This window comes from Jaculus jaculus, chromosome 3 (genome assembly GCF_020740685.1).
Source record: "Jaculus jaculus isolate mJacJac1 chromosome 3, mJacJac1.mat.Y.cur, whole genome shotgun sequence".
NCBI lineage: Eukaryota > Metazoa > Chordata > Mammalia > Rodentia > Dipodidae > Jaculus > Jaculus jaculus.
Window position 1 is genome coordinate 124,206,912 of NC_059104.1, and position 7,350 is coordinate 124,214,261.

At 40.5% G+C, this 7,350-nt stretch overlaps 1 pseudogene; it reads left to right on the top strand.

The window, feature by feature from the left end:
* Positions 1-1,142: 1,142 nt before the first annotated feature.
* LOC123459394 lies at positions 1,143-1,765 on the top strand (annotated as a pseudogene).
* Positions 1,766-7,350: the final 5,585 nt, after the last annotated feature.

Consider the following 7,350-nt stretch of genomic DNA (forward strand, 5'->3'; position numbering starts at 1 on the left):
AGTATCTCTAATGTAAGGCTTGAAGAGTTTCTAACAACACAGTTAAAATCTAAAACTCTTCTTCAAATTCTAATTCAGTATTTGTCCCTATACATTACCTTCAGTACCTCAAGTACCTTGTAGAATGTCATAATGATATTCTCACATAGTATCATTGAACATGGTGAGGTGTGGAGCTATTTGGTTAACAGCACTATCTTTCTTTCTTTCCTCCCTGCTTCCCTCTTTTCCATCTTTCTTTTATTTATTGGTGCTTGTAAACACCAACTTCATGTGCTGAAATGTGCATGCCTTTTACTGATGAAAAGGAACAGCTTCCGTCCATAACACAATCCCTTCCTGTACAGATCTGTGACTCTCTTCTGTTGTCCAAAGCTTACCTATAGCACTATCCACCACATTAGTTCCTAAGAACACTTGCTTCTTCCCAAATTCCCAATGATGCTGACTGCAGCTGCGGTATCAGTCCTTGGGCTCTTGAAGGAGGGAGAATAATTCACATTGGGGACATAAGTAGAAGAGGTCACCCAAATTTTTGTTTAGCAGGCAAGATAGCATGAGTGAAAGTACACCCTCCACAGTGAGAACAGACTGAGTAACAATGGCCAAGGATGATCTCTAGCACTAGGACTCATAAATCTTAGTCTTCCACTGCTCCTCCCTTTGCTCATCCCTGGAGCTCTCTGGGGTGATCTTCCTGAAGGTTTACTCAGGTGATGCACTTACCCACAATTCACTCTGTCACAACTACATGCAGGAACATGTGTAAATGTATAAATATTAATAAAATGTTTATTAAAAGAAGGGGCAATGATGCCTTTCAGGGGATCTTTAAGGAGTGGCTTTGTGGAGGTGGCTGGAACCTGGTGAGCTGCAGGACTGACCTTATTGATTTTTCTGTAGCCCTGCCTATACTCTTATCTGGATAGCTTAGCTATCTCTTACCCCAGGTACAAGCTCTCTTATTTATCTTCCCCACTGTTTATGTACTCATCATTTTTACCCAAACATTTGATTTAACCCTACTATTTCCAAGTCCATCTCAGAATAAATTTGGATAAAAATATAGGTGACAGGCGCCGGGGACGCCCCGGGTCATGGCCGCTGACGCGTCGTCCTGCTCCAGCTGCCTCGGCGCCCCGCCACGACCACGAGGAGGGCGGCTTGTCTCAGGAGCCACACACTGAAGACTGAAGACAATGTCTGGAAGCTTCTACTTTGTAATTGTTGGCCACCATGACAATCCGGTTTTTGAGATGGAATTTTTGCCAGCAGGGAAGGCAGAATCCAAAGATGACCATCGTCACCTCAACCAGTTCATAGCTCATGCTGCCCTCGACCTCGTGGACGAAAACATGTGGCTGTCTAACAACATGTACTTGAAAACTGGACAAATTCAACCAGTGGTTTGTGTCGGCGTTTGTCACCGCGGGCCAGATGCGTTTCATTATGCTGCATGATGTGCGGCAAGAGGACGGGATTAAGAACTTCTTTACCGACGTTTATGATTTGTATATCAAGTTTGCAATGAACCCATTTTATGAGCCCAATTCACCCATTCGGTCAAGTGCATTTGACAGAAAAGTCCAGTTTCTTGGGAAGAAACACCTTTTAAGCTAAATGCAGAAAATTAAAAAAAAAAAGTGGCAACACAGTGAGAAGTGCCCAGGAAGGTGTCTACTGTAAGTCACTTGATTAAACAATGTGGAAAGCTTGTACATGTGTAAGTTCATATCGAATGAAATTTCCCTTGAGTTTAACAGCACATTGTTTCATGTTACCAATCTTTGCTTGTGAACAGTATTATTTATGAAGAGCTTCTTATCTGTAATTACTAAATGTTTTTGTTTTTGTTTTGGAGATAAGGTCTCACTCTAGCCCAGGCTGACCTGGAATTCAGTCTGTAGTCTCAGGCTGGTCCTCCTACCTCTGCCTCCCGAGCGCTGGGATTAAAAGTGCATCACCAACACCTGGATTAACTTGATTTTAACGTAATTCAAAACAGATGTCAGAGTCCAGATTTGGTAGGCAGATTTGCAACAAAAAGATACTACGAAACTGAATGGAATGGGTAGCCAAAGCCTGGCTTGTTTATATCTGCAGATTTTTTTTTTTTTAATTTTCCTTTATTTCAGAGCGACAGACAGAGAGACAGATAGAGAGAAAGAGAGAAAGAGAGAGAGAATGGGTGCGCCAGGGCCTCCGGCCACTGCAAACAAACTCCAGATGTGTGTGTCCCCTTGTGCATCTAGCTAACATGGGTTCTGGGGATTCGAGCCTTGAACCAGGGTCCTTAGGCTTCACAGGCAAGCGCTTAGCCGCTCAGCCATCTATCTCTCCAGCCCACCTGCAGATACTGTAAACCACTTCCCCCAGGAGCTGAAGCAGAGCGCCATGGTGCTACAGTGCAGCCGGCAGCCATGTGCAGAAGCTCCCAATGGGACCTTGGTGTTCTGAAGTCCTGGACCGAAGTTACAGGCCGTGGTGAAAAGAGTTACCTCTGTCACCTGCTTTATTTCTCCTTAGTAAACTAAATGTGTAATGAATTTGCTGATATCTGTACTTGCAATGCACTTTCAGAGGGGTTAATATAAATAAAACTTATAGTACAGTAACATTTCTGCTTGGTCATTTAGGCTACACACCTAGAATGGGGCCAGGTGTGTTCTCTTCTGTACTGCAAGAAATGTGTGATTTGATTGTAAAATATTCTAGATGCATGGAAAAGCAAGCAATAAAACCAGAGATTTCATGTGGACGCTGGAAAAAAAAAATATATATATATAGGTGACAAACTTAACACCCATTCTATGAATAGAATGTTTATGTCCTCTTTATACCAATCCATACATTGCATCTCTAACCTACAATGTGCAATGGGACATTGGGAAGTAAGAGTTAGATGAAGTCATGAGAGTGCAACTCTGGTTTTCCAAGATTAATGATCTTCTAAGAGATACCAGAGAATTTATTCCCCCTTCTGGTCCATGCACAAATTCTGATGAGAGGCCCCACGGGGCATTTACCTTTAAGCCATAAGGAGATACATCACCAAAACCCATCTTTATCTTGAATCACCATTGCCTGAAAAAGCAACATTTTGCTGTTTATGTTACCCAGTCAATGATATTAAGTTATGCTATCCTCGGCTGGAGAGATGGCACAGTGGTTGAAGGATCTTGCTTACAATGCCTGGTGGACCAGGTTTGATTCCCCAGTGCCCCTGTAAAGCCACATGCAGAAATGTATCTGGAGCTCATTTGCAATAGCAGGAGGTTCTGAAGCACACACACACACACACACACACACATACACACACATGCACACAATCTCTCTCACACACACATACATACACACTTTTATTCTCTCTCTCTCTCTCTCTCTCTCTGTCAAATATGAAAACTTTAAAAAGGTTATGATAGCCCAAGTTGAAAGATAGTATATAGGACCATAAGTAATCACTATACTTATTAACAAGGTCAGAGTCTTCTGCAACATTCCAAACTGCACATTCAGGCTGTCTGTATTTGTTTTATTCTTACCTAAGTCCAGAGATCCCTTGGGTAAGATTCATACGTAGTAATGGTTGCTTCCTGTGGTCATCCTCTGTGAAAAGATTGGTTTAGGACAAGGAGAAGACTATCTTCTTGAAGCTGATTTCTGTTGCAACAGTCTAGACCTCATACTGCCATATTTAGTCACAGCATCTTTAAATTTATCCAGACATGGAGTTATGGGTATTGAAACTCAGCTCATGCTCTGTTCCATTTTCCGCCATGTTCTGCCTCTGCACCCACATCAGAGGCATACCTGAGTGACAGGACCTCTTATCTCAGCAAGGATTTTCCCAAGACACTTGGAAAACTCATGAAATTATTTACAATTGTATTTCTGCAGTTTGGAGCTATTCGAAAAATTCCAGATCGATTTTCAGCCAGGCAATGCTGCCTCAGTCCTAATAAGGTTCAAGCACTGAAAAAGTATAGCGATGAACCATTGATTAAGTTGACACTGTAATCTATTTTCCTTGGCCCACGTAGGCTAAACTGGCGGCTCATACTGGCATTTGTTAAATGTTCCAAGCTTTTGTCTTTGTGAATAATTTTATCTGAAGATAGGGATGGTCCTGTGCTTGGGTACTTCCCTGAATATCTGTCAGCACCTGTTTCAAGAGGTGTGAAAATGAAAGCTGAGGAAATTAAGAAAAGTGCACAGGGAATTCTCCAATCTGCAAACCTTGTGTTCTGCTCTGTTACTGTGCACAGCCTTGGTGGTAAAACTGGGATGAAGACTGTGGCTGTAAAATGAACATATCTACAGGGAAATAACAGTAGGAACACAGAGTACAGAGTTGCTGTCAAGTTTAGGGCACAAACATTAGGCACATCTCCCTAGATAGTGGCAGCTCTTGCTAACATTAATCATTAAGATATACAACACAATATCCTCTCCCCTCTATCCCAATTCAACTATTTTTTTCTAAATTAATGTTGAATCAGAGTCTTGAAATTCACCACTTCTGTTGCCTTGGGAATGATGCCTTATATAGCCTCTATATTCTCATCCCTAAAGTGGGTATGTAACCAGGACTGTCTTCATAGATTGTAGCATTGTGCTTGTAAGTAACAGTGACTGAAGAGCTTCAGGGAAGGAAAGAGTTTATTTTGGCTTAAAGTTTCAAGGGAAAGTGGGGAGAACATGGCAGAGCATACAGCCAGGTGTACAACATATCACCACAGCAGCAGGAAGAAATGATTTTGGTTGCTGGGTATAGGGCTGGAGTGCATCACCCAAAGCCCACCTCCAGTAACACATCTTCCCCAACAAGGCTCCCAAAGAGCCCACAACTTTTTAAAAAAATATTTAATTTTTATTTATGAGAGAGAGAAAGAGGAGAGAGAGAGAGAGAGGGAGGGAGAGAAAGAGAGAGAGAGAAAGAGAGGGAATAGATGCAACAGGACTTCAAGTCATTCAAAAAAACTCCAGATGCATCATCACCCAGTGTATCTGGCTTACATGGGTCATGGGGAATGGAACCTGAGTCCTTTGAGTTTGCAGGCAAGTGTCTTTATCTGCTAAACCATCTCTCCAGTGTGTCCAAGCTACAACATTTTTAAATTGTCACCAGCTGGGAAACAACTATGAAACACACATGAGCCTGTGGGATACATTTCACCCAAAGTACCACAGAATATGAGGTAATGGGTAAAATGAGCCTAGCAAAAAGTAAATATCTATTAAAGTAAACAGAACTAGGCAAATTTTCTGTTTGATATAAATGAAAGCATGTTGAAAGAAAATCAGTCTATGAATGTGTACACATATATTCATTGCTATTTTATGGTTCATTATCACTAGAAGAGTGATGGGAGAAAGCAGCCTACCCTCAGAGAGGCCACCAGTGAAGCGAGCATATAGGTGCATGCATAAAATGAGCAGCTGGGGGATAAAATCTAAGGACTGTGGAGGAGGCACTTTTCTCACTGGCCACTACTTGCTGTTCTTCTTTAGTAAGAGCAACCTTCCTGTTCTACTTCCTTCAGTGTAATTTCTAATTGCACAATGTTTTTTTTTAATATGGTATACATTAAGTCTTTCAAATCTCATGCAAATGAATTTTAACTGGGCACATGGAATAAATATACACACATCCATAACATATATGTTAGAAGCCATCAATTTTTATGAGGAATCTGTCAATGATGCACATATGGTCCCTTACATCCTAGGAGAAGAATGGAGCTATATGCATGGTTCTTTGACCTGACCTTTCCATCCTATCAGAATGCAAATAATCTATGCTAGACATTCCATTGCTCAAATACCACAGGTTTGAGAGAACTGATTCACATGTGGGAGGCAGTTGTAGCCTGCTGGCTGCTTCCTCAACCATGGACCCCAGCACGTCCCTACCAGTTAGTTCTGTGCTTGCTGCCAGATGATTCTGAACTATGCCCACAGCCACGATTGTGAATTTTAAAACACTGATGCATGTTGAGGGGAGCTCAGATCTGACATGGTAAAATGGATGCCTTAAAATCTCAGGTTGAAGGAGGTTGTTTGAGCAGCACTTGCAAAATGAGCTCTCTGCCAGGAGAGAAAAGTTCATTATCTTTGAAATCTACCCCAGTCATCATATGAGGATAGAAAGCACTTGAAAGGTGGCAAGGCTGAATGAGGTGTTGAAATTTTATTTTAATTTAAAGTCAGCAAATGTAACTTTAAATGAATCGACATGTATAAATAGAGGTTGCTATTATGAAAAATAAAGTTTAAAAATAAACTGTATATGTCCTGGTCTTAAGGAGATGAATAGGAAGTGGTGGGGTAGATGGACTGCAGTAGAGGGACACAGAGAGGAGCTAACAACAAGTTTAAAACTATACTTTCCCTCCATTGGTTGATAGACACCTTGGCTCATTCTATTCATTAGTTGTGAATAATGTATCAAAAAATATTACTGTGCAGGTATCTCTGCTGCTTGTTGGCTTATAACCCTTTGGGGATATTTTTAGCAGTGACAGTGGCAGAGCTGCATCATCTGGTAACGCTATGTTTAGTTTTCTTGAGGAATCCCATACTGGCTATAAAAGGTTACATTCCCATGAGCAGTTTTCAAGGTTTCCTCTTACCCCACACTATGGACACTAAGGAAGGAGTATTTTCAAGAGGAACAGGACTTTCAAGAAGGGTGCAGGAAGCATGGAGGAGAGTAATGAGGAAGAGTTGAAGAAGAACAAAGAATAATGGCCTATGGCAAGGCTACAAGAGAAACCCAGTAGTTTGGATGCTAAAATTAAAAATAATAATAATAAAAGTTTTAGATAAAAATCCCACTATTTTTCTTTTGTCTAAGATTCCAAGTAAATAGTTAACTTTTGGTGGTGTGAAGATAAAGTAAATATTTAAAGATCACATCACTATGACAGCTATTTAACAAGAGCATTTATGTGTCATTTTATTTCTTCATCATGGAAGGAACTGGGGCAGAAGAAATTTAAAAAAATATCAAACAAAAAAAAAATTTTCCCACTTAGTGCGTACATTGAGAACACCAGGCATGAACACATAAGAATAGCTTTATTTAGTGCATGGTGAAGCAAAAGCAATGAAAAGTGGCCAAAACTGTATTAAGGTTTGAGAGATATAATGAGTTACAATTGGTTTTCAAACCTCTAACTCATAGTGATGTTAAAATATGATGCTCACTCCCTGGGCTAAACATACCATTTATTTTTTGTTCTTTTAAATTTAATTTAGTTACTTTTTATTTCTATTCTGACACTGATTACTATTATTATTATTTAACTCTTTTGCCATTTCTATGTTGACCTGATTCTCCAGCCACAG